We start from the raw sequence: 26,950 nt of genomic DNA, 5'->3' as shown, positions 1-26,950 counted from the left end.
TTTTTGGAGTCTTTGTCCCATTGCTGCCTGACGCCCTGCTTCGGGACAGCCATGCTGAGTGCCTGGTGCCTCCTAAAAAGCAGCAGGATCCCCCTGCTATTTTGCTGCAGAATGAGTAAGCTTACATCAGCACAGTGAAGCAATTCAACTTTTTTCCAGCCTTGGACCCTTATGGAAAGCCGTTTCTTTAGAACTCCCTATTTTAGAGGCTCCTTTAAAATAGAGCTAAAATTAAAAACATTTAAAAATACAAAAAAAAAAAAAACCAACCCAAAATTCCAGATCCACTGAGCTTCTTGCAAAGGCCATATCCAAGAACGAGGGCCCCGTTGCTGTGTGCTGGGGAAGCTGGGTGGGGGTTGCAGCCCAGTGCCCCCACAGTGTGGCTGAAGCCTCCGTCCTGCCATGGACACCCAGGGACAGCGAAGCAAAGCCACCTGAGCCTTGGGGCGACTTTTCTTCTCTGCTGCCCTGTGAGGGTGATGCCAGGCGTGGGGCTGGGCTGCCTTGCTGGAGCTGGAGGTTAGAGGCATTTGGACGACTTAACGCAGTGACGCTCCCTGCAACGAAGAGGCCAGGGCTGAGTGGAGATGCAGTGAGTAATCATTTCCAGCTCCCCGAGCTGCACTGCAGTTTAACTGTACAAAGAGATTAAAGCTGCAGGGAAACATTTCCTTAAAACCAGCTGACATGTTTGGGCTAGATTACGGGTAGTCTTGTTGTTGTTGTTGTTATTTTTAACGGGAAAGTGCCTACAGCCTGAGATACCAAATGGCGGGGCTGAGTGCGAAATGCAGAGTCCCCGTTTGTGAGCTCTGGTGCCAAAAATGAGATAATCTGGAAAAATGGAGACCTGCAGCTCCAGTGACTTGGAACCAAGGAGTGGGAGCGTGTGTGGGGAGATGATTGCATCCCATCATGGAGATGCTGCTGATCTGGGATGCCATGTGCATGGCTGCCTGACCCCACGGGGAAGGCAGCGGGAGGGTGGGTGCTTTCTGCCTTCCCCCTCCCACCGTGCGCTCTGTCCCGGGCTGTGCAGGGAGTGGGCAGCACACCCGGGTTCCTTTTGGGGTGTATTTTGAGCACTGAGGATATCAGGAAGGAGGCCAGGTGATGTAGATGTGATGGTACTTCTGCTGCACGCCTTTGCCCCCCAGGAACGCTGTTCCTGAGCTCATTACATCGTGTTCAGCTCTGGTCACATTGGCATCCACGTGTCTCCTTGTGTCTGCATGGGCACGGTTTATATGGATGCCGTCATGGTCCCACGTGGGTGCTCCAGCCATGCAGGATGCGCCCTGGGCAGCAAGCCTGCCTGTCCCATCTCCAGCACGGGCAGCCAGAGCCCTGGTGCAATCACACGGAGAATTTGTTTGCCCTGTTGGAAGTCCCTGAGGGCCCGTAGGAAAAGCAGTGATCTCCCCAGTAGAGATTCATTATGCGAAGGAATAGTTTCCCACAGGAAACATGAGGGTTCCCCCTTCCCTTCCCTGCCTCGTGTCGTTTGAGACTGGGAGAGGGCAAACCGGTGGATGCTGAGCTGCGGACTCCTCCTGGTGCTGGGCTGAACCACCTGGCAGGTCTCTTCCATTTCTGGGCTGGGTCTGGGGGCTAGCTGGTGCCTCAGTGTCACCGCTCCTGAACCCAGCGGGAAGCACCCGAGGCTGAGCGTGTCTCTGTAGAGGTCAAAGCCTCCTGTTCCAGGCAGAAAGCAATCAACTGCATGGCAGCTGGAGGGTCCTCGCTGCAGGCTCGTGGGGTCTGTGAGCCCCGTGCAGCTGCAGGACCCTGCTGGCTCTGACCCCCTGCATGCAGACCGGGGCAGCTGCTGCCTTCCAGGCAGCCCCTGGGCAGAAGGTGCCTTCGCTGGGCTGAGAAACGCAGCTGAGTGCTCCCGCCTGCCACTGGGTGTGCGTAGTATAAGTGATGCTGGGAGGCGATGGGGGTGCGTAGTGTAAGTAAGTGATGCTGGGAGGCGATGGGGGTGCGTAGTGTAAGTAAGTGATGCTGGGAGGCGATGGGGGGTGCAGTCCTGGCTGAGCGTGGTGTGTACGAACCAGACCCAAGAGTTTTTCTCTGTTTATCTTGTGGTATTTGCATGTCTGGAGCCCATGGCAGCCATGCTGGGGAACATGCTCCCCACCCACCAACTCTCTTGGCATCTCCAAGTTTTCTCACATTTGGGTTAATCATCCTGCAGGCTGATAAGGCAAATAAAATCCGTTATCTTGACCAAGATAAAACAAAGAGTTTGCTTTGATCTCTTGCAGCGAGGCCTGGCCACTTGTTTTGTGACTTCTCATGTCTGCCCGGGGAGGGAAGCGATGGCAATGGTGATGAACCTTCTGTAGTTCAGAAATAATTTTCTTCTAAACTATCCTAGACCTCTGTCCCTGCCTGAGATGTTTCTCTTGGCCAGTAGTTGAAGGGACACCATAGGCTGGGTACGGTGCCAGCTCTATAAACTGTGCAAGAGGACTTGAGGAACTGAATTGAGATTATAGAGAGATAACTTTGTTTTGAGAAGATCAAACGTTGTTGTGAGCAAAAAAGATAACTTGACAGCAAGCCAGTTGTGTTCTTTACTCCTCCAGCAAACAAACAGGCACACAGACACTTTGGTGTTGTCCAAGATGCTGCGACAAAGCTGAAGTGAACGTGGCTATAAATGGAAGAAGCAGCTGGGCTTGGATTGCAGCCTGTGCTCTGGCTTTTTTGGGCCCAATTTTTCTTCCATCTGTTACAGGTTTTGAAGGAGGGACTTGGGGAGAGGGCTGCTTTCCTTCGGGTTAGTTGAATTTGGGCCATTCATTTCATTGGTCTTCTGAACGGGTGTCTGCATAGAAGTTCCTTGGATTTCTGTAGGGTCACATGCATAAATATTTCACTGTCTTGAATTGTTTGATTTTATCTTGGCAGGAGGATGGTATCAGACATACTGAGAAACAAAGCTGGACCAAAGGGTCTGGTCCAAAACATTTTGAAAACAACAAAACTTTGCAGATGTTTATGGATTTATGAAAAGCAAATAACTTTAACAAGTCATCTAAGGTTGCTGTACCAGCTGAGAGGTGACAGTGTGGAGATTTTGGGTTGCTTGGCTCCTCCTTGACTTGTATTGTCTGCAGTTTCTTCTGTGGGGAAGCAGTGAGTTGGTTTTTGCATAGCAAAGGCAATTTCTACAACAGGGATGAAGAATGACTGAAAATCAGCATCTTTCAGCACCTTGAAGTTCAAAGATTGTTGCTGCTTTAGCAAATATGAGCATAACCTTGGATTTATGTTTAGCTTTTCAGCCAAAGAGATGGTGTCCGGGTTGTGTCCGAGTTGGGTGGTCTTACCACTGGGTGTTCTCCGAATTCTGGGTCTGCAGAGGCTTTCCGTGGTGCAACTCTAGTGTGGTCAGTGTTTCCAAGGGGTCCAAAAACATTTAGTGGGAGCTGAGCAGCTACCTCCTTTTGTCACTTTGTGAATCCAGCCTTTGTCCATCTATGAGCCAGACCTTTGCAGTGAATGCTCCCAGTGGGTCCCTTGCACATGGCTTCATCCACATGCACTGCACAGCGTTCACCCTGTCTCGCTTGAGATGTCTGCACTTGAGCTGGTCATCTGGATGTCTCCCTTAGGCCGGTGTGAATTCTGTCCTCAAAGGTTTTCCTCTGCTGAATGTAAAGAGAGCCTATGCAATCAGTTCAGCTGGAGATGTCTCCATTCAGGCGAGACAAATTTGACCCTTGTATGTTATTTCCAGAGTCAAAGAGGTGGAGGTGGAGAGGGATGTTGCAGCAGGACAGAACTGTGCGAGCCACTTAATCCCTTGTTATCGATAGTGCTTGACAGCCCCCCAGCAAACCTGGTCCCCTTGCGTCAGCTTGTTCTGCAAACAGGTCGCTGAGAACAATCATTGATGTAAGTGCGTGGGTCAGACTGTCTTTGATGCTTATCAACAGTATTTTAACCTTTCACGATGGATCTGTCTTCTCCCCTCTCCTCTTTTGCTGTGCGTGGAGTAGGACAGACATTCCTTCCCTCTCTCACAGAAGAGCTCAGTTTGGGGAGATCTCAGGGAAAGAAGATTAGGTGGGAATCCAAAAGGGTTTGATGCCTAGGAGGAGAGGGCAGCGTTAAAAGTTAATGATACACAGGCTCCCAAAAGGAGCTTTCTCAGTTACAGCTGTGTGGTAGCTCACAAGTCTTAGATGTCTTGCAGGGCATTGCTTTCAGCTCCAGCATGGATGCACCTGGGGCGTATTTCACGTGTGGTGGGGTAGATCCGGAGGGACACCACAGGTATTGCCCACCCAACTTGGGCTGGAGCCCCTGCCTGCGTTTGCTTCCCCTGCATGTTATGACTCTGGATGGGAATTTTTGTTTACTCTGCTTGTTATTTGCTGTTACCTGTGAGGCTGTGCTGCTTTCTACTGATGCGCCAAAGCGGTGGTGTCCTCTGAAACCTTCTCTGCAGCTCTGGTACCTGGAAGTACAGGGTAAGTCCTTGGTTACAGGCTCTGAAGCTACAAACTTGCAGGCTCATGCTGTTACGGCATAGAGGTTGCTGTCCTGCATCACATGCATGATGTTCTTGGAGCATTCAGTGGCAACTCACTCCCATCTGTAGTGGAGCTAAGTTCAGGGACCGAGAACCAGAGGAACACTGAGAAAACGACAAAAGGTTGTATGGCAGGAGATCCTGGTCATCGTCCTGGGTGAATTCCTCTACCCACACCGGTTTCTCTATATGTGACAAGGAGCTGGTGGCAAGATGTCTTGGGTTTGGTCCTTGCCTTGAGTCCTTTGTTCTTCGAGGTGGTGATAAGGAAATTGCTGGTCCTGGTCACAGAGGTGCAGCGGGGTCATGCAGGGTGGGAGAAGCTGCTCTGCCCAGCTTACTGGAGTGGGTCCACAAATAGAGAGGACCTCAGTTGTCCAGGAGGAGAGGGAGGAGACCAAAGGTTTTTTGTATCAAAACCTTCTCCAGTCTGCTCTGATCTTCAGTCTGCTTTCTCCTGAATTTGAAAAACCTGTGGTTTGGAGGGGGAAAAAGGATTTGGAAGGCAAAGTTTGGATGTGTGGAGAGCAGATGTGGGGATGGATGCTGCCTCCTGATTTATGAGCTATGGAGACTGCTGACACTGAGAGGTGGAGCAGGCACTGTCGGGCTGTTTGGATGCTCTTTGCCTCGTGTCCTCCTCGCCTGCTTCCATCTTGTGCAGATAGGAAGAAGAATGGAGATTACCTTGGAGTTGTCCAGATTTGTCCTGGGAAAAAAAAGAAGTAGATCTGAGCAGCTTTTCTGATAAAACATAATTGTTTAGACAAACTCTGGCTGAACTCGCTTCCTCCTGCAGCCCAATGTGCAGATAAAGGGGGTGGAAGTGGGAGGCTGAGTTCACAGGCTGCTGAGCCCTCCCCGAGGTCACACCGCCCCCAGGATCCCCTGTCCACCCAGTTTGCTGGCCTTGGAGAAGACGAGAGGACACAGTTGGGCGCTGAGGTTGATGCCCAGGCTTTAGGTAGTTCAGTGCTCTGAAATGTGGGGGAGACCTTGATAATGCAGCACATCAGTGCTGGGAGCAGGGAGCCATGGGTGGTCCTGGAGGGCAGCATTAGATCCATCGTGGCACATCTGCAGAGGATGGATCTCTGTTGCACATTGCTCTGTGGGATGTGGGAGGTGAATTTGCTCCAGCTGTGCTCTCTCCAGACTCAGCGATCCTGGGCGTAGCGTGGCTGGCAGAGCCGTGCCCTAGGGAGATTCCCATTTGGACTGGAAACAATAAGACAGGCAGGACTTGGGTGGGATGTGACCGCAGGAGAGGTGTTGTCCTGCCCTGTGTGGCTCCTACTGAGGACTCCAGAAGTCACATTGTAGAGTCAGATGAAATCTGAGATCCTGCCAAAACGCTGATGTTCCTCCCACCATCCCTCGGGGAAACGGTCCTCCTTGCCCTACTTTGTGTAGTAAATAAAAGTTTATTTACAGCCCAGGAACACTCACCCTGAGGTTGGGAGGTGAAGGGCTCCTGCGAGGCCCTGAAGGAACTGTGGGGTTTCCTCTTGGCTTCGTGGCTTCGGTTCCTGGGCAAAGTCTGGCGAAGGAGCAGCTCTGTGGGTGGGATCTTGGTGGAGCAGAGACCTTTGCATGGGCCCTGGGGCTTGGCTTTGTTTCCCTGCAGCATGGCCACGTGTCCATGTGTCACCTGGAGAGGAGCTGGGAAGAGATAACCAGTGCTCATGTGTGACACGTGGGCTGGAGCAGCCAGGGGCAGCAGCAGGTGATGGGCTGCCATCCCTCTGCCTCCCCCCTTGGCTACTGTCACCCGGCATCTCCCCAGAGGCCACGTTTGCATCGGACCCTGGACCATTTGGTTGCTTTTCTTGTGTTGGAGCTGAAGCTGGCCTGGGTGTCACCAGCAGCAGTGTACCCTGCTCACCCTGCCCCAGGGCCCTCCAGCACCATCTGGCACCTCCTTGCTGTCCCCTCCCTGGTGATGCCTGGGCACATCTCTGGAGCTCAGACAGCGCAGTAAAGCTTTATTTAAATCCCTGTTTGGTTAGAGAGGGAAGCAGTAAGGAGCATGGATTATGAAGGAGAGGAGCAGGGGAGGAAGCAGCAAGAGGAGAGCCTGGCCTTGCTGCCCTCCTGGCCCCGTGGCTCCCAGCCCAGTTCGTGCTGCATCTCCTCCGTGAAGCTGCTGCAGTAGCAGAAGGGATCCCGGGGCTTGTGCTGTCACCCGTGTCTGCCCTTAGCTTCAGAGCAAGCAGAAGGGAGAGCATTACCTCCCTCCTCGTCCTGGCAGCTCCTGCTCAGACAGGCCCCATCCAAAAGTCTTCGATCTTGGTCCTGCTCTGTCCAAACCCCCTGGGCAGCACAGCCGGGGTCCTTGTCTTTGCAAAAGGGGCTCTCTGGGATGCTGCACGGCGCTGGATCCTTCCTCTGCACGCATGGCCTCAGGCTTGGGGAGCAAGGATGGGGCTGAGCAGTGACTGCTCCTTGCTGAGAGCGTGATGTGGGGCTGGGGCTGAGCGCCGCTGGCCTGGGTCCATGGGGGTTATGGCTCTGCCCTGGCGCGGCCTGAGATTGCTCTGCAGAGCTTCAGGGAATGAGCATTTGGCTTCTCCCCTGGTCAGAGGAGCGGGAAGGGTCTCTTTGGGGTTATCTCAGCTCATGTGTGGGACAGACAGTCTGTGGGATGGTTGTTTGAAGAGTGAGCAAAGCAAGCCGTCATTCGGGCTCCACTGAAAGAGCAAAGCTGGGAAAGCCTGAAATCATGGGCTGCAGAGACAAGGGGGGAACATGGCTGTGGCTTTCTGCTGGGGAACAGCGCCGCGTCCCTTGGGAGGGACGCAAAAAACATTGCTTTGAGTTTCTGCTTTTTCTTCTCATTTCTAGACATGCAAAATTAATTTTTCTATTTTATTGCCAGCGGCAATATTTATTTTACCGCTGTGCGGCAGCGGGGACTGGATAAGTTTTGCAAACCGAATTTTCCCTCGACAAGCCCCTCCTCTGATTTCGCACTTCCAGCTGCCAGGCTTGGTTTTAAAACAGCTTGCACTGAGGTCGAAAATATTTGAAGGGCAGAGCAATGCTTCGCAGGAAATGGCTTAAGCTTCCTGCTCCCAAGATGGTGTGAGTGTTAAAACAGAACTGGAGAAATATTAGACATCCGACATCCAGCACGGCGGAGGAGGGCGACCCTTGGGGCGATGTGATGGAAAGGCCGTGTCCCCCGCTGCCTGCGCCCAGCAGCCTCCGCCAGGACGAGGGGCCCTGCTGGTGCCCCCGGACCCCCACACCCCCAACTTTGGAAGGAGGAAAATGGGCAAATTGTTTCCTGCTCCACTGGGCTTCGCTGTGGTTTGGTTTTGAGGGAAACGTGTGGGGAGAGCTGATCAAAAGCGGGGGGGGAAGTGTCAGCGGAGTGAATTTCCAGCAGAAAGAGAGCGCTGGGAAAGCACTGGTTTTGGTGAAACGTTTGCGACCGCTTTGTCTGCCACCTCCCCGCCCAAAGTGAGGGGCAAAAGCCTAAAACAGGTGATGAGGATCTGAGTCGGTCCTCTTTGTTTGGACCTTCTGCATCTGTCAGCGGAAACCACGTTGCGTTATTGGCTCCATCGGCGGCAGCGAGGGTCCCCGCTCCGTGCTGGCTGAGCACCATCTGCCTGGCCAGGCAGGGAACAGCAGCCCGCCGCCCGGGACAGATGCACAAGGGTAGAAGAGAAATGAGAATATTTGTGTGCAGACAGCGTGGGGAAGGGTGGGCAGTGAGGAGGGGAGGGCAGGGGCTCTGCGGAGCAGGGTGGTCCTCGCTGGAGCTCTCTGAGGGGTGTTGCATCTTCAGATGTCATTCAGCTTACTGGGGATTACTGCCCCGTTATGGAAAGCTTCCTCAAACCCCGGTTTGTTGGCTGGAGCATGGGGATTTAGGTGATTTTATTCAAAAATGTTATCTGTTGGCTAAAAACCAGCTATGCCACGTGGCTGGGAGCCCACAGTTGCAGTGGAGGAATGAGGTGGGAGCTGCAGGCAGAGCAAGCAGGGTATGGTTTGGAGCTTTTCTCTGTAGCACCTCAGGCTGGTCTGAGCTCACTCATGCTGAATTCTTCCTAACAGTCACGGGGAATCATTCAATTGCTCATAATGGAAGAAAAATTAGACCTCTTACACCCGTGCTGGGACCTGAGTCACTCTGGGAGGCGTTGTTCCAGCTCCAGGAGCAGAAGCAGAGCCTGCTGGTGCCCTCTCGGGTGGGTTTACCGTGAATGGAGCATTATGCTATGCTCCCACCATCCTCCTCCCTGCCTTTCCTCCTTGACCCCTTCTTTTCCTGCTCCATTTCACGTGAGGTGGTGGGAGCCCCGGCTGCACTGCAGGAGTGAGGAGCGGGAGCGGGTAAGTACCATTCCCAGCACGCTGCTGTGTGCCAGAGGAGGCCGGTAGTGCAGACTGCTGATGCTCACCTTTCACCATGGCACAAAACCCCGCTAAAAACCGAGCGGCGCAGCCCTCGGGGCTAGGGATTTGGCTAGACACACCCTGTTTGTTTTCCCAGATTTTTCCATGGGGCACTTTTCCCGGGAAAAGCTTTGGCCAACAAACTTGCAGGAGGGAAAGACGAGGCTGATTTAATTCCCAAGGGTAGTTACAACTGGCTTAAAGCTGTGTATGCAGCCCCGTAACACATCAGTGGTGCCCACCGCTCTTGCACAACTTGCTGGGGCTGGTTAAAGCTCAGGGAGTGCGAGCCAGCCCTGGTGCTCGCATTGCTTGCATGGGGGGCAGGAGTGGGTGGGTGGGTGGGCTGGAGGGGCTGCCTTGGGGCTGCAGGGCCAGAGGAGCAGATGGTGTGGCTGTTTTGGGGCAGAAGTACGGTTATTTGCCTCGGAGCCATCCCCATTTGCCTACATGGCTGCAACACTGTGCAGGGACCAGGAGGGTGGTCACATGGAACAGCGGGGGATGAAAAGGCTTTGCTGTCCTGAGGGGTGCCGTGTTGAAGCCTGCTGCTGCTCTGCTCGCCCTGCACCGGAGCAAAACCTCACAGATGGAGCCACGCGGCACCATCGGGTCCATGGGGCTCCAGGTACCCGTGGGGAGAGAGATGGGGGAGAATTCATCGGAAGAGGAAACACCCTTCCAGAGCAGTGTTCTGGAGCCCTTCAGGAGATTCAGCGTCTCCAGCTTCTGCTGAGCAGCTGGGGCGAAAATGTGGGCTGCAGGAAGGAGTGAATGCCGCTGTGTAAATCACTGTGTGGTTGATTTATTTTTCTTCTTCTTGTTGGCTGACCCCCGGGGTCCCCCTCCCAGCCCTTCCCTCCGTCTGACTGCGGGCCAGCGCGTCCCCACGCGGGACGTGCCCTCCTTCCCACGGCTCCTGCGGAGGGATGCAGAGCCCTGGTGCTGCAGCAGTGGGAGCGGCACAGAAGGGTTTGGGAAAGGGTTTGGAAAGGCTCGTTGAAAGGTTCCTCAGGGGGCAGAGGGCAGCACTTGTCTCGCCGGAACGCAGGTCAGTAGGGAGGCGAAAACTGGTCGCTCAGCTTGTCTGAAATCTGAAATGAATGGGCAATTTGGGGCACAAGAAGGGAGATTTAACCCGTCTCTATGAGACTCTGGGATCCTGCCTTGCCCAGACATCGTGTGTGCTGCCCTGCATAGGAGTTGGGATGGGGAGGGCAGGGACATCTGTCATGCATTGGGTAGAGTAGGGCTGTGCTGGAGCTGCCCACAGCTCCCCAGGGCTAAACCCAGCACCCAGCCTTTGCCCTCGAAAGGGCAAAGCCCAAGAGAGCTTGGCCTGGCCAAGCTGTCAGAAGTTGGTGGTATTTGGTCCTCAGACACAAAACCTGTGAGATGAAAAGAGAAGAAACTGATATTTTCATGCCTTGACTTTGCATTCCTGTTTCTTGTGCCTTAGGCTTTACCTATCCCCTGGTCCTGGCAAGCTGGTGGGCTGTCAAAGTGGTTGGTTCAAGGATGCTTTCCAGAAGCTCCAGGGCCTGTGTGCTGGGGCTCTGGGAAGACTCTGGTGGGACGTGGCTGCTGTTCACTGTTCACTAGCACACAGGGTGAAGGAAGGGTGCTGAGCTGTGGGGTTTTTGACTCTTCAGGTAGACATAGCAATACCTGGTGTGTAGCCTCTCCCCTACTCACAGGACTTGCTGGAGCCAAGGTGCTTTGTGCATCATTTGGGTGGAGGTCTTGACAGCAAATGAGTTACCAGGGCCATAAAGGACCACGGGAGCATTTTGGTGGCTTATTCTGCCAGCCCTTCTCTCCAGCAGGGTAGTTTCCTAAAATTCCCTCCCCTCGCATGGTGGAGCTGATTTATAATGGGGGTGGAGGAGCTTGAGTGGTCCAGCGTCCTGGCAGGACGTGGCTTTCCTTGGGTAGAATTCTTTCCCTTGGTGAAGTTGGAGGCGCAGCTGGTTTCCCCATTGCTCTTCATCAAAAAAAAAAGTTTGCACCCCAGCCCTGGCTTGAATGATTCTAAACTTTGGAGGTTAGTGATGCTTTTCCTTCAGGACCAAACGCGTGAGTGATGGTTGGTGCCCCAAGAGCACTCCTGGTGCTGTGGGGATGTGGTGGGACCTGCAGGGACGTGCTGAAGTCAGCAGCTTTCTGCTCTCAGCTACAAGAAGGTATCAGAAACAAGAGCTGTATCCTGCAGAACCCAAACCCTCAAACCTAATGGGGCCCGTGACCTTTAAGAGGCTGCGAGTGTTGCAGAGAGAAGCCGCTGCCTTTATCTGCAGGTTGCAGCTGGGGAGGAGGGCAGCTCTGAGCAGCGCTTGGGTCGCTGCGGGGCTGTTCTGCTTTCATGGGGTGATGGGGCTCAGCTGGGTGGCCGCTTTGTGCTGGCTGTGTTGAGATGAGCCGGTGGGGAGCGCGGCGCCCGGTGCATTGGAGCCAGGGACACATGCTGCCGTGGGTCAGTGGCTGCTGCCTCCCCTCCTTGGGGACTTTAGTCTGGAGCATCCCCTAGCCACGTTCTCCAGTCCTTGTAGGAAATGGAGACAAGGCTGGGGGGGACCCTTGGTGTCCTGCAGGTTTGTGGCCGGGGGAGTTGCTCTGAGTACATCCTGTGAAAGGATCTCCTTCCACTGCACCAGAAAATACGATCTGCTGTTGCGGTGTTAGGTCTGTGGTGCTGCAAAGCTAGGGGTTAGGTGTAACAGAGCCAAATAAATACACATGAACCCCCAAATCAAAACAAGCACCAAGTGTGCACAGTAGATCTGAAGGAATGTTTCTTTTATTCACACCTAAAGCCAAGCTCTGCTTTCCAAGTGACTACCTTCCCAGCAGCTCCTGTGATGGTTCCTGATGGTCCATTGACAGCTTATTCAGTAGCAGCTACTAATCTGAGTGTCTCCACTTTCCCAGCACATGCAACCAGCTGCTTTGCTGGCCTCTGTGACGCACATGAGGACACCGTGCTCCTGGTCCTGAGCACTGGTCTCAGTCTACATATACGTAACGCTGCGTAGGGTGATGGTGAGACTGGGCGTGCTGGGTGCTTCGTTCCCCACTTGGTGTGATTGTGGTGTAGGACTGCCCCTAAACATGTCTCAAATGCTGATGTTCCTAGATATATGTACTGAAATCTCTTGGGAAGCGTTACAGCCTAATTAGAATTAGATGCCTAAATACCTTTTAGGATGCATGTCTTGGCTCTTCTGTGTCTCTGAACGCAGCACTTGCCCCATCACCCTGATGCTGGAAAAACATCAAAACCCAAGATGTGTCCTGTCATGGGGAGTGGGATGACAGGAGTAGCGGGGGCAAGGAAGGAAGGAGGTGAATGCCATGCCGGGGGCCTGGGAGCTCTGGTGGAATTAAGTGCCGTTATTAGAGAGCCTCAGGGCCTGTCTTGGTGTTGGGATGGTGCTGGATGAAGATGCCCAGCACAAGCATGTTGGACCTGGTGTGGAAACTTGCATTGGACGTCCAACTGCATCGGTGGCTGCCCCCAAAAGCCAGCTGTCCCTCAGCAGAGCTTGGCTTGCCCCTGTCCCCTGCTGCCGGGAGTACACGGGGGCCAGGCCAGGCAGGTCCTGGCTGTGTGTGCCTGGGCAGGGCAGGAGCACCCGCTGGGGAGAGCCTTTTCCAGGAGAGGACATCACACGCTTGTTCCCCTGGCCCGCTGCTTTTTAATGCCTCGGTGTATAAAAGGAGGGATTGGAAATGTTAGTGCAGCTTCTTTCATGCTACGATGGAGCCTTATGTTAGAGCTCAGTGTGACCGACTCGGTAGCTAATTCGCTGTAGACGCCTTCTGTACTCGCGAAGAGAAGTGTTTCTCCAACCAGCAGGTTAGGACATCTCAGTGCCAGGTCTGCTACCCCACCTTTCCTCTTTCTCTCTCCAGCAATTAAGCAACTTGAATCCATCTGGCCCCTCTCATCCAAACTCCTCCTTGAGCTACAGGATGTCCTGTGAGATTACTGAGTGCTTGAATGAGGGGCTTTCTTAGCTCGGTGGAGGCTGAGCAGACCCCAGAGGGCTCCCATGCCGGGGGAAGAGCTCGTTGCCAAGTCGTAGGAGGAATTCCCACGTTCCCGTTCCTTCCCGCTGGCTGCCAAACGCTTGTCCTGTCTACGAAAGCTGATGTATTTGGTTGGATTTAACCTTTGCTCAAAGAACTGAATAACAGAGATCTTTTACTTTTGGTTTCTGGGTGTAAATTCACGATTCAGTGATGGTTTTGTATGCACAACACGATTCTGTGATGGGAAAAGCTGGAGGAGAGACAGAGAGAGACTTCGCTTGGGTGAAGTCCTTTACAGCAGGAACTGGGAGCCCGCAGAGATATTACCCTTCCTTCCTGCTCTAACAAAACCCCCCAAACCAGGCTTTAGGTGTCCGCCAGACCGTACTGTGTTTCAGTAGAAACAAAGAGGCAGCCCTGTGGGATGTGGGATTTCTCACGCCCGTGGTCGCTGCAGGTCCTGCCCGGGCACAGGGACACGCACACGCTCCCACGCTTTCCCAGCCGGCAGCAAGCGTGGCTGACTCCGGCAGTGGCAGCAGTGGATTTTCAGGGAGGGGAAGCGCTCTTCTTCATTGCTTCTTTTCCTGCCTGCAGCAGAAGGCACTATTTTTTTCTGCCCTGAACCCTCTTTTTATTCTCTGATTTTTTCTCTTGTGGTTGTGAGCCCTGGTGACACCAGTGCTGGTGAGTGCCACCAGTCACGTAATCAGCAGCACCCAGCCCTGCCAAAGTGGTGTGTGAACCACAGCCTGGCCGTGGTTGTGGGGGAGTATGAGGATGACCTGGTCTGAGGAACCTGAGTACGACCCAAACCTCAGCTCCAAGTTCTCAAACCCAGGCAAAGAAGAAAAGAGAAAATCAGCAGGTCCTGAGACTGCCTGAATTAATTTTCTGAGGACATCAGCCGTGGCCCGTGTGTGGGATCAGCAGGAAGGGTGCAGAGCAGAAAGAAACCATGCAAAGAGACGAGAGGTCTCTGAAATCCCATAGTGAGGTTTGTGGGTGTCATGTAGTTCTGCCATGCTGAAGATGCTCCAGCAAAGCCGTTCCTGATTGATTTGGGCCTCAGTATCTGCTGGTTGAGCCCCTCCATGCTCAAAGCTGCAGGGAGCTGCAGAGAGACTTTGCTGCAAACGCTGCTCCAAGACCACTCAGCCCAGCAAGGTGCTCCCCCTCCTAAAGTAAGCGCTGAGTTGCATCGTGCTGGAGATGGACAGGCCACCGGTCTCAGCTCCACTCAGCATGAGCAGATCCCCCAGAGCACCGAGCACCCAGCAGTGAGCCAGGAGAAATCGCCCTGGTGGAGGTCAGCTCTGCGGCCGGGCAGCGCGTGGCCTCCAGAGAGCTGGAATGACCCGTCTCCAGCGCCCATAGGATTTGGTTCTAATTAAAGGGACACCTGTGTAGGTGACCCCAGGGCACCCCTCCCAGCGGGCAGCCCCGCAGGGGTGGGGAGGGGCTGCTGATGGAGTGAGGCGCTTGGCTGGGGGGGGGCTTTGGAGTGGGCTTGCAGTGGGACCCTGGGGAAGTAGCATGGAGAGGTCGAACCTTACAAGTGTTCGCTGTTCCTGGACCAGCAATTCCTTCCTGCAGCTGAAGCTCTGAGGAGCAGCAGTTCTTTTTTGGTGTGAACACATGGAAATCTGACGCTTGTGACCCACTGAAGAACAGGAACTGAAATAACTGCCCCCAAAAGGACAAGCTGTTGGTTACCGAATGCAGCCCATGGCACTGTGACCGGACTAGGGGTTATGACCGGTGCCACAACCCTGGTGGCTTTTGGGGTTTTTTTTTTGCATATCTGTGTAAATCTCTGCTCTCCCATTAGTGCCTGCCCTCAGCACTCCCTGAAAATTGCCCAAAAATTCCATCTTGGTGCAATTTAGGATGCGCTTCAGCCTGCCCCGAGAACATCTGGTATCTGCACATCGGGTGATATTAATCACAGCATGAACGCGGCCAAGTGTTAAATGGCAGAGCCCTCCCACCTCCCCCCTGCAAATGAAGGTTGTTTCAGTGTTCCAGCAATAAAATTAACCTAGCAGCCCTGGCAGGCAGTGATCTGGCAGGAACAACTGCTGTGTGGGATGAAGGGATGAAGAACGCTGTTAAATGGGCCAAGAAACCATGTGGTCCTCTGACTTTTTGAAATCCCTGCGGTGTTTGAAGTTATTTTCTAGTCCTCCTCATCTTCAGAATCCGCGGCTGTTCCTGCTGTGTCTGCAACTGCTGCCTCTCCCCCGGTGCTTTGTGCTGAGGCGGTGGTTGTTTGGGGTGTAAATGCTGCTCCCTGTTTCTGGGATGGTGAACACCCCCTCGCCCTGCTCTGCTGTAGAGATATGAAAGTGCTTTGCAAAGGGGGGGATGTAGTTTCTGTTGCGCAGATGGAGGAACAGAGCTGTCGAGGCTGCTGAGAAATGTATGTGAATCTGCTCCCTCGGTGGGTGCTTGTGTTTTTGCTCCAGGACACTTCGTGGCTTCCTTTAATGCTGGGCAATGAGCAGGCAGGACTGGCTCAGGGAATATTTTTACTCCGCTTTCCCTGGGGTGACCGCATGCCAGACAGTGGGCAAACCCACACCAGCACCACGCTATTCGCATTGCCCCCAGGAGAGCCTGGCTCAGAGTCACCCAAGTTCTCCCGTCTGTGGCTAAGTTTAAGGAAAAAATTAAAAATAAGGCAAAAAAAATCAGAAGTATGTCTCAAGTGCAGTCAGCACCTCAACCACTGAGGCTGCCGTGTTTTCAGGGGAGGCAGCCCTGGCACTGCCGCATGGGAGGGATGGGGGTGGGATAACTCATGTGGTGCCTTTGATGTGAGAAGCTTTTACTCACATTACCCAGGGAGAAACTCCAATGCTTTTCATGTCTGGTGGTGCGGGAGGCAGCGAGCCAGGAGGGATTTGCTCTGCGAGACCTTTACGAAGGGAACTGAGGAAAACTTCTCAGAAGTTGGGGGGACATTTGCTGGGGTGGCAGCTGAAATAGGTGCTGGAGCATCCTTGGCTCTTGGAGACACCGGGCAGCGAGCATTGTCCTCCTTGTGATCCTTGGTTGAGTAAGTGTCTCTGCTCAAGCTCTTCCCCAGCCTCCGGGAATAAAGAGCTGTGGCGGAGGCCGGGGGCCGTGCTGGGGCCTCCGAAGCTGTGCCGGAGGGCAGTGGTGGAGCAGGCAGGCTGGAGCCCTGGCCATGCGATGTCGGAGGGTGAGGAGGGGAAGAACAGAGCAGTGGCTTATCAAGGGGAGAATAGCAGGGGCAGCAGTGAGGGGAAGGCTTTGTCAGGGCCTGTGCTAAGGAGGGAGGCAGAGCTGATGGTGCTGCCTGCCTGGGCTCGTGGTGGGATGGGGAGGTGCTGGGCTGTGGCTCAGCACCGGGGCCGGAGCAGGCAGGGAGCAGGAGAGGGGAGTCACAGAGGCCAGTGCTGGGTCCTGGGGCCGAAGCAGGACGGCAGCAACCCCGTGTGATCTAGGCAGTGGGGGGTCCCTGGGCTGTCAGTGGGCAGTGGGCTGGGACCCTGCTGCAGGCAGGCTGCCCTCACCTCGCTCCCACAACCCTGCAGGGAAAAGGGAACCTGGCTGCTGGCGATGCCAGGTGAGGGTGAGCGTGCTGCCCGTGAAAGGATCCGTACTGAACTGGGGAGCCCTAGCGCAGCCGGGGGGGACCAGGTATGGGTCTGTGCAGGCAGCGGGAAGGGGCTGCTGCAGCCTCGCCTGCCTGTGAACGTGTGGCTGTATCGTCTTTGCTGGCCACGCTGCCGATGCTCTTGGCATTGCTTCCCCTGGGAAACACATTTCTGTGAGGAGCGTGTCTGGTGACACAAGGGAGGGCTGGCAGCCTGCGGTTGTCTCTCTCCTTGGTTTCTGCTCTGGAATTTGGTTGTGAGCTGATGGGGAAGGAACCTCCTGGTGTTTGATGGCCCCTTGTTCTGATGAGCGCTGGGGGACATCCCGGAGCATCCTTGTGAGCGCTGGCAGGTGGTGCGTGGCACCAGGCCAGCCAGGCAGTGAGGGGAATCCCCCTCCCCGGCGCTTTTCAGGAGCTCCCAGCGCCCATGGGAAGTGCCCCTGAAAGCAGCCCCCTGCGCTCCCCTCCTCTCGCCTGTCCTGCCCCAGCGTGCCCCCAGACCCGAGCTGCAGCCTGTGCCCGGGACCCGTGTCCCTGTCCCTGCCCACGCAGGGGGATGCACTGTGTGCTAGAGGCACCCGGAGCCTGCGCACACCCCACCCGCCCGCCCCCAAAAACCCAACCCAAACCCAAAGGTGGGGGATGGGGTTGCCCAGCTGCCTGCCAGGGGTGATCTGACCCCTTCCAGGGGGGAGGTGTTCGGCTTCTTGCCCCCAGGACCCCCGGCCCCGCAGTGGGGGGGTGGGGGGTGCCGGCCGCTCGCTGTCCCCAGCAGCGGGTGCCCATGCGTGGGACAGCCCACGAGGCGCGGACCGCCCCCCCCCCCCCCCCCCCCCGCGGCTTTTCTCTTTAATTGGCTCTTTTGAACCAGCCCCGGCCAAACCCCTCCCCCCGCCGGCCCCGGCCCGCGCCGGAGCTGCGGCCGCCCGGTGAGTGCGCGGGGCTGGGGGGTCCCGGGGCTGGGGTGGAGTGTCCGGGGCTAGGAGGGATCCTGGGCTACGGGGTGCTCGGGGCGGGGGGCGGGGTGGGGTGGTCGCCCCAGCCCCGCGGCGGGAGATGGAGAAGCCGGGGCCGGGGGGCTCCGGGGGAGGCAGCCTGGTCACGCCACGCTCGAGTCCGGCGCGGGTGGTGCGCGGCGCGGGTGGTGCGCGGCGCGGGTGGTGCGCGGCGCGGGTGGTGCGCGGCGCGGGTGCTGCGCGGCGCGGGTGCTGCGCGGCGCGGGTGCTGCGCGGCGCGGGTGCTGCGCGGCGCGGGTGCTGCGCGGCGCGGGTGCTGCGCGGCGCGGGTGCGGCCACAGTTTTGTTCCGTGCAGTGTCGCAGCACTGTAGCCCTGCAAACTGTTCCAGCTGGGAAGTTTGCCTTTCCCCCCCTTTTTTTCGCCTTTTTTCCCCTTTTTTCCGCCTTTTTCCACTCCTTTTCTTTCTTCTTTTTTTTTTTTTTCTTTCTCATTTTCACGGCACCTCCTCATCCTTCTCCCACCAGCCCTGATGCCTGTTTGCACAGCAGCCATAGAAAATTGATCCATACTGTATCACACAGTGATACATACAGTGTCACTTAAATCTGTGATGAAGTGACACGGCGGGCGCGGGCTGCACTCGCTGAGCGCACGGTTTTTCTCCTCTGCCTTAGTCTGGTGCAGAGTCCAGAGGCTGGGGGTGCTGGGCAGGGGCAGCCAGGGCTGTGTGCGGGGGGTGCCCGTGGGAATCCCCTCTTTTCCCCCGTACCCCCATGACCCACTGGCACCTTTACACCCCTGGGAGGCACCTGGGGGGGTGTGGGGGTGTGTGTCTGCTCCTGCCGGTGCTGCGACCCACTGCTTCTGCCCGCAGGCAGCCCCCGTGCGGGGGAGGCTTCATGCCAGAGGATTTCAGACCAGGCTTTTAATGTCCATTCCTGCTGTGACCACGCTTCATTCAGGGAAGAAGCATCCGGGAGGGAGCTGGGCTGGTGTGTTTGGGCCGGGACTGTCTCTGGCTCTGTGAGGGCAGGTTGGGGCCGGGGGGCAGCTGGCCTCCAGTGGGGCCAATATTGCTGCCCCATGCCGTGGCTTTCAGCATACACTGAGATGTTTATGTAGAGTTTCTTGGAGATTTCATAGTTTAGGGCCAGAGAACACTGACAGAGCATTGTGTCTGCCCTCCCATAAATCGCAGGTCACTCCATCGCACCCCCAAACCCCTCCTCAGACCCACGGACGTGCAGCCCTCCATGAGCTGAGCAGCCTGTGCCCTGCACGGCACCCTGGGCTCGCTCCCACTGCGTCAAAGGTGAACTTGCATGGACCAGAAGAGCACAGGGACACCCTACTATAGCATCAGGCAAGTTTTGGGTTACATATCCCTCGTGTAAGCAAGTTGCTTAATTTTATTGAATTCCCCCTGCCTTGGATGGGTGGGTGCTGGTGAGTGCGGCAGATGGAGCAGACCAGTGGTGCAGCTCTAGGGTGGGAAGAGCTTTTGCCACTGTTGGAGATGTGTTGGCTGAGGGTCCTGGGTTCCCTGGTGCTGATGGCCCTTGGTTGGTTTGACTGAATTCCCTTGTGAGATAGGTGGGCCTGGCCCGGGTGATGGGGAATCTGCACATGCAGGCAACGCTTGGCTGAGCTTTGGCTTTGGGACCAGTGGCAGCTCAGGCACCACCCTGTAAAAGAAAACCTAAGAACTGCGATCACGTGTAAATCCCTAAGTGCTGCTGCCACATCCAGGTGTGATTCCAGATTATAGGGTATAGCACCCAGGAGGAGTGCAGCTGTCCAGGGTGTCTGCCCTGCTATAAGGCATCCTTAGTACAGAAAAGGGCATGTTGGAATAGAAAAAAAAAAAAACCAAACCAAAATGCTTGGAGCATACTCAGAGAGCTGTGATTCCTTCTATGCTTTTGTAGTTGCAGTCCATGATTTTCCATGTTGAGAGCAAAATACCTGTGTGGCTGTGGGGCTCATGGATAGCTCAGTGGTGGTGTATGAAATGTATTTGACCTTGCAGCCATTAGGCTCAGGTATTCTTGGTAGCATATGCTAGCCATAGCGTGAGGTATGCAGATGCGGTGGGGTCTAATGGTTTGGTGGCTAATAACCCGGCAGCGGCAGTTCCTGGATGCCTCTCCATGGGGAATCCAGACTTCCCCTCTCTGAGCATGGTGGAATTCTTATAGCCTGTGGTTTTAAATGCTGTGATTTCCGTATGGCTGTGACGCCACATCCAGCCCTGTTGAAGATGTGCTGGGGCTGGGCAAAACCCGCGCTGGAGATGTTGATCCTTGGGTAACGTGCCAGAGCTTCACTCTGGTACGTGGGGAAGGCTGGGCTGGGAAAGGGGAGGACAGCACTCCTGGCGTTACGCTTGCTGGGTGCTGTGACCTTATGTCTGAATACATCTGTATTTTATTTCATTTATGTCTAAAATTTTTTAGGCGCTTTGTGGAGAAGCGTATGGTAAAGCTAGCTTGTTTGTTAAAAAATAATAATGAAAACTGGCCTGAAAGAGTTAATCTTGCAAATACAGCTCTGTGGCATCCCGGGGGAGTGGGCAGGTGGGCTTGCAAGGTCACAAGGGGGTGTGGGGCTGGGGAGGTGGGAAGGAGCCCTGTAGGGGAGGGATGCAGCACCATGGGGTGTGTGCCCAGCTGTTGCTGGCTGAAAGATGAAGGCAAAGACAGTTCATTTGCATCTGTAGCGGGTGTGAGCACTGTCTGCTTCCCAGCAGCATCCCTGGCTTTGTTCCCTTTCTCTGGAAGGTCCCATCCTTTCAGAGAAGAGGCAGATCTCTATTGTTAATACTCTGAAGCTCTCCGGTTCATGCTGGCTCACCCTCATCATCCTGAGACGTGGTTCCCAAAATGCCCCCGCAGTGTTGGCACGCTCATGGGTCCCTCCCTGTGCATCCTCATTGCCATCGGTGATTGCTGCGGTGGGGTGCAGCTGAGCATCACCCGGTCGGAATTCGGCAATGGGAATTTCTCCAGTCCCTGATAAATCACATGAGAGCTAATGCCGAGGTCTGGCTGCTCGGGGGGGTGCTTTGGGGCCACCAGACCTTGCCAGGCTAAGATGCCCATGTTCCCTGTGTCCTGCTGCAGGGACACTGCCTGGGTCCAGCTGCTTCTACCCAGCTCTCCCTTCTCACAAACTTGTAGAAAAGTGATTTCTCTTCCCATTTTCTGGCCCTCTCCCAAACTGGGTTAACTCTTGCTGCAGATGCAAAACTTGCTGGAGGGGCTGGGTCAAGCGGGGCTGTAAAAGCCACATTTTCTTTGGGAATCGGATTAAGGCCCCTTCTTCTGTGCTGGGCGGATGTGGGTGACATGAAGTCTCTCTTTGTCCTGGATGGTATTTCTGGCCCAGCTGCAGCACATTAACCCTTTCTCATTCCACACAGTCCTGGTGATGAATGGCCCTTTGCTAAGCAACAGGGACCTTTTCCTTGGGCAGCTGTGGGTGGAAGCGGGGGGCACTGCGGGCTGTGTCCTCCCCCTGCGCAGCCAGAGGCTGAAGTGGCAAAGCCTTGATGCCTGGGCAGGGGACCATGTGGGACAGGGACCTGCCCTAATGCTGCTTTTCTTTGGTGGCATTTATCTCTGTTTATTCCCCCAGGTAGACTAGTGGAAGGGAAGATACATCCCAGTCCTGCACTGGGACCAGAGCCCTCTCTGTGCTGGGGCAGCCTAGATGGCACAGAGGCGCATGGGTGGGACAGGGAGGGGACAGAAGTCACAGTGAGCACCAAGGCTGGGCCAGCTGGCAAAAGCGGGAGAGCTGCTGGTGTGCTCCTCAGAGAGCAATTCCATGTTGGTGGTGTTCCCTGGGGCACTGGTGCCCAGCCAGGCGCTGGCACTGGGCTGGCGCAGGGGCATCCTTTAGTCAGGAGAGCTGGAAGACTTAATTACCAGCCAGCAGCAGGGTGACTGCAGGCAGAAAGCGCCCTACGGCTCCAGGGCCCAGGGTCCAAGGTGGCAACTTGGTTTGGCACTTGGTGCTTGGCTCTAGTCTGCTGTGACTGAGCAGAAATGAAGGTGGTCTCATGGCCATGCCCTGGGGGCTGTCGGCATCTCATGCCACATACCCAAGGCTTGGGTCTGTATCAGCTTTTTTTCCCTCACTGTGCTGCATTGCTGCATCACCTTGGATTCATCCACATTGCTCTCAGCCTCAGCATTCTTATGTATTTATTTATGCAGAATTTATTTATAGCTTGTTCATTTATGAAAAGCCAAGTGGCAGTGGGGACTGTCCCTTTCTGGTGGCCTGACAGAGCTGGCAGGGTCACCCAGCCCCAGCTCCCTGCAGTGTGGATCCTGTGCTGTTATCGAGGTGGCTCCTGATAAGAGCAGAGCTGGGATTTCCCCACAGGGGGTCCTGGACCTTGTCAAAGTGGCACCCGGAGGAGCTCGCCAGACCTCCTGGCAGTGGTGGGCTTGCAGACCACAGGTCTGAATTTTCCCCACACCCCACTGCTCTGCTTCCACACCCCTCTGTTATCACTCCAAGGCTGATAGAGGGGTGCCGTCATCTCCCAGATATCACCCCAGGAGCAGATGGGGACCAAGCGGGATTCACTCACAGTGCTGGGAGCTGCAGGGAAGCGACGTGTTTCACTCCCACCATCCTTCTCCCGCTATCCTCCTGACCTTTCCCCATCAAAATACAAAGCACTATTATTCGTAGAAAATCACCTCCATCAGAGGAGACAGCTGGCGCTGCAAGCAGCTTGCTGGGGATGGGTTGCTATTAATTAAGCTGCAGGAGACAGCCCGGCAGCTTGGCAGCTTGAATGGAGTTTTCCTTCTTTTCAAGGTTAGGGTGCCCTAAATTCTTTCTTCTTTACCTCCAGTGGGAATTTATAGGTTTAAAAGGGGAAGCACACAAAGGACGGAGAAAGGCCCTTTATGCACAGCTTGCGCAGAGGCATATCCTTTGCACTGCTGGCGATGAAACGTGTGTGTGCAGAAGGTTCGTGGGCACCCTTAGGGATGCCTCAGCACCCACTTTGCAGCTTGGTTTGTACCAGGTGGATGCTGTGACCCCCAGGGATGTTGCTGCCTGGGCAGCGCTGGAGCACCCCCTTGCCACTGCCTGGGCATCTCCCCATCTAAAGAGGAGATTTTGCTTTGGGGCAAAATAGTGTTTGAATTACTTGAGCAAGTTTGCTTGAGCTGTGGGGTGACTCAGGTGGCTGAATTTTTCACTCCATACTGTTCCCTCTTGCAAAGGTGAATTTTCACCAAATTCATCCCCTGACCCTGCTGCTGGGTCCGCTTTGAGCCTGTTGCTGGTGATGAGAGAAGCAGAGGCAGCAGTGGAGGAGCACTGGACCCCTGCGAGGTGCCCCCCGGCATGCGAGACCTGCAAGGGTCTGGCTGCCCCCTCGCTTCTCTGCAGGGCAGGATGTGGGGGGTTGGTGGAGCAGGGCTCTGGGGTGCTGGTGGGGTGACGTACAGATGATTTTGCTTTACCCTTTTGAGGGCAGTTTGTCCTTTGTGACTCCTCTGGCAGGGCCAAGCTATGCCATCTGCAGAGCCGTCCTGGTGACTCTTGAGCCGCAGCATTTCGGTGCCAAGGCAGACCAGTCCCTGCTGAGAAAAACCTGTGCTCAGAGCTGCGGTGCAGGGGGAGCTGCCTGGGAGATGCTGAGTGTGCTCTGCGTCTGTCTAAACCAGTATGTCAGTGGGCAAACTGGTGTCCCCTGCAAGGTGGAAGGGTGTTGGGAGGAGTGTTTTTTCCCTTGCCTTTTCCAAATATTGTGACCCCCGAGTGGCTTCCTAGAAAAGCCTATTCCCTTCTGGAAAATGATGGATTGCTCAAGCACGGCGAGGAGCCTCCTGCCTTCCCTGCTCAAGTGAGCAGATGCCACAGGTCCCCTGCAGAAGAAATGTGCCAGAGGAAGGGCGACTGCTGCAGGGGCGCTACTGGGATGCGACACTGGGAGCTGAGGCATGGCCTCCCTGGGGAGTGGGATGCGATGCTGGGAAGCGAGGCACAGCCTCCCTGGAGAGCAGGAGACTTGTGCCAAGGACAGTCACGGTGCCAGCTGCGTGCGCTGGCTGACAGCAGCGTGTGAAATAATTCCTTCCTTCCTTCCCTCCTGGAGATGGGAGTGGGCTCAAGGTGTCCAGCTGGAGGAGCCCCTTGTTTTCAGCGCACTGGGAGCGGGAACAGTCCTGGTGCGATATGTAACATGGGTTCAACAAAACGGCCATGGTTTGATGATGCTGGCGGGTTTGGCTGCTGCTCCTGGCCAGGGCATGGAGGGGCTGGTGGTGGTTGCTTGCTGTGCTGGCTCAGGACATACCTGCTCTGCATGATGGACCTTGCAGGGCCCCAAGATGCTGCTGTGGTACCTGCTGTTCCACTGCTGTCTCTGTCTAGAGAAATTTAAGCCACCAAGTAACTCCCTTTTCTGAAGGAACCGGTGTGATACCTGCAGGGATGTCTCTCTGACATGGGCTGCTCAGAGAAGCTGCGCAATGCCAAAAGCCAGGTACCTTGAAAGAAAACAAACAGCAGCATGTGTAGACTTGGGAGTCCAGTACAGCCAGAAGGGAGGAAATATTTTTGTTCTGTAGGTCTTACCATTACAGATCTGTAGAGTCACCCTGCACGTTCAGGAGGGACCATGGTGGCTACCAGCCAGAGCCCTTCCCGGATGGTAACACCTGCAAGCAGGCTCTTAGAAAAGTGTTTGGCATTGGTTGTAGGTGTTGCTGGTAATGGGGGATCCTTTCTGCTCCTGCTAGAAGTGATGGTGTCTCTTTTAGTGTTTAAAAAAATTACATTGTTGGTCTTGTGGTCTGTAAGTCCACGTCCTTTTCTCAGTCACGCTGCCTGCCACTGAGCATGCTGGTGCTTTACCAAGGTCTCTGGATGTGCCTTTCATTCTGCTATTGATCTGAGATTATAAATATAGCTGGTAGGATTTTCAGCTATCCATCAAAGTCATTGAAGACTTGCAGGTGGTCAGCATTGCTGCACTATTGAAACAAAATTATTTACTAAGCTCTAACGGTGCATTTTTAACTGGGGATCGATGTGGTGCAGAACAAATTGGAAACGTCCTTTCAGCATTCCTACAAGAGATGTCCTGCTCACGCTCCCTGTGCTCAAGGGATTTGAAATGAAGCGTTGGGCAGCCTGGGGTGAAGTGTGTTGGTCACAGGCTGGTTAGTGCTGGTGAAGCTGCCTTGGTTTGCAGACCTCGGCTGTTGCGGGAGGCTGGGGGCTGTGGCTGGAGCGAGCGCTGCCCGGCACAGGGCACTGCTGCTGGGACGGAGCAGGGCTGGGGAGCAGGGCTGGCGTGGCCGGGGCACAGCCCCGCTGTGGGGTGGCTGCCTGGTGCAAGGCAAGGGACGGTGGATGGGTTTTCCCCCAGAACTCAGGAACTGTGGAAACCGTCGCTGGTTATCTGCTCCTCTCAACACTCCCTGAGCATCCGTGTGGGAGCACCTTCCCCACTGAGCCCTCCCAGTACGGCTGGGACATGGGGACCTGCTTGCACCTGCAGAGGTGTCAGGTGAAGTAGTACCCACAGGACTGCATAAGGTGGGCAGGAACCTTCCTTGTTATCTCAGATTAGTTGCAAGACAAAGAACTGGATCTGCAGTTAGTTCAAATCCCTTTGTACGACTTAGGACAGCCAGAGGGCTTGGCTAGAATTGCTCCTAACTGATTTTTATTTTTTTTTTTTTAAGAGAAGAACAATGACTTGGTCGTTTTAAAACTCTGAGTAGGGGATTTGGATCCAGTTCTTGGCTCTGTTGTAAGTTTTCTGTGTGACCCTGGGCGAGTCACTTAATCTTTCTCCTGTCCACCTGCACCGCAGGGGCAAGCAAGGCTGCTTCCTTCCCCGTGGTGCTCCCGCCTGTTTGCGGAGCGAGCTCTCACAGCCAGAAACGAGCGGTGGGAGAACAAGCACGGCGGTACCCTGCCTCTCCTTGCAGGACTAGAGGGATGCTCCTGTCGTAACAAATTCCAGAGGTGGCTGTTAGTCATTCTGCGACTGCTGCCTCTGCGCAAACAGCCCCAAAAGCCGCCGAGAGCCTCCACGAGGGCCAGCACAGTTCCCAGAGCCCGCTGTAACTCACTTGCTTTGAGGCCAGGAATGTCACTTGATTGTCCTTCTGAGCTGCTGGCTCCCCCACCTTGGGTTGTTTCTGGGAAGGATGAGATAGGAGTTGAAACAAAGTATTTTCTATGAATTAACCTGAAAAACAACTTGTAGGTGGTGTGAGCTCCCACCCTGCTCCAGATGCCTTTGCAGAGCTTCAGTGATCAAGGGGGAAAATTTTCTATAGTTTTTATTTTCCCCCTCCCTCACAGGCAAGACTAAAACATAGACATGTTTTCAATGTGAAAAAAATAACACAGAGGAGCAAGGCATGTGCTCACATGGCCAAACACCCGCTGTTCGCCCCTCCACTGCCAGTGCTGGTTTGGGCGAGTGAACCCTGTGCTGGATGCTCAGCACCTGCACAACATTACAGATGTGGTTAGTTTAACAGCAGGGACATGAAGGATGGATTGCATCTGCAAAGCCCAGGTGCACTGAGATCCTCCCCCCCCCCCCACCCCTGCTTATTCCCCCTGCCAGCACAGCACCTGAGCGAGCAGGGCAGAGTTTTGCAGAGCCCAGCTGAGCTGCTTTCCAGCTCTGCTCCTGCCTTTTCCCAGCTACCGCAAGGCTGGAGTGACTTGCAAACAGACCCCGCTGCTACTTGGGCAAGCCCAGTTTGGCATCTAACGTTGGATTTGCCTGGTGATTAGGGAGATTAAACCACTAATGCCCATTGATAGGGGTTAAAGCTTGCTTAAGTTATAAAAAGTGGTGTAATCCAGCAGAGAGCGACGCACAACTGCAGCATAAACAGATTGAGGGTGGGTTTCCTCCCTGGGTGCTGGGGTGGAGTTTTTTCAGATACAGGTATTTGTGGCACTTGCTGAAGTTGGGGGACGTGAGTCTCACGCCCCTGAGCACCCATTGTTTCCCAGGCAGCCCACGCCAGCCTTGCCGGGCATCATGAGGAAGGGCTGCTGGCAGCCCGGCTTGTAGTGGCTGCCCAGGGTGGAGGAAGAGCTACTGGTGGTCTGCAAGGGGAGAAGGAAGGTAACAGCCAGGGAGAAGGTAACAGCCAGGGGAGAGCTGCTAGCACCGTTGGTAGGGTTTGCTGTGGTGTAGGAGCTTGGCAGTGGCCGGTGATGCTGGTGCTGGTGATGCTGATACTGGACCAAAAAGGATGGACAAGTGGTAGCCCCTGGCTCATGGGCTGTGCATGGGAAATGGAGTCCTTTGGGTACTGACTGCTGCAAATCCATCTTAACCCTTTCGTTGCCTGCA

The 26,950-nt window shown here is 55.0% G+C and overlaps 1 protein-coding gene across 6 annotated transcripts in view; it reads left to right on the top strand.

The window, feature by feature from the left end:
* SEPTIN9 (septin 9) overlaps positions 1-26,950 on the top strand; it is a 144,106-nt gene that overhangs the window by 88,259 nt on the left and 28,897 nt on the right. The window contains exons 1-2 of one of the 6 annotated variants that reach the window (XM_040579648.1): positions 17,519-17,551; positions 18,779-18,943. The exons of 4 other annotated variants lie outside the window; for them this stretch is intronic. The gene's annotated coding sequence lies outside the window, so the exon portion shown is untranslated. Of the gene's footprint in view, positions 1-17,518; positions 17,552-18,778; positions 18,944-26,950 lie in introns of those variants that run through there. One more of the 6 variants, XM_040579666.1, reaches the window with a different exon arrangement.

Source organism: Falco naumanni, chromosome 1, assembly GCF_017639655.2.
Source record: "Falco naumanni isolate bFalNau1 chromosome 1, bFalNau1.pat, whole genome shotgun sequence".
Classification (NCBI taxonomy): Eukaryota; Metazoa; Chordata; class Aves; order Falconiformes; family Falconidae; genus Falco; species Falco naumanni.
Note: the sequence above shows the minus strand (reverse complement) of the source record. Positions and strands in the feature narration are given on the sequence as shown.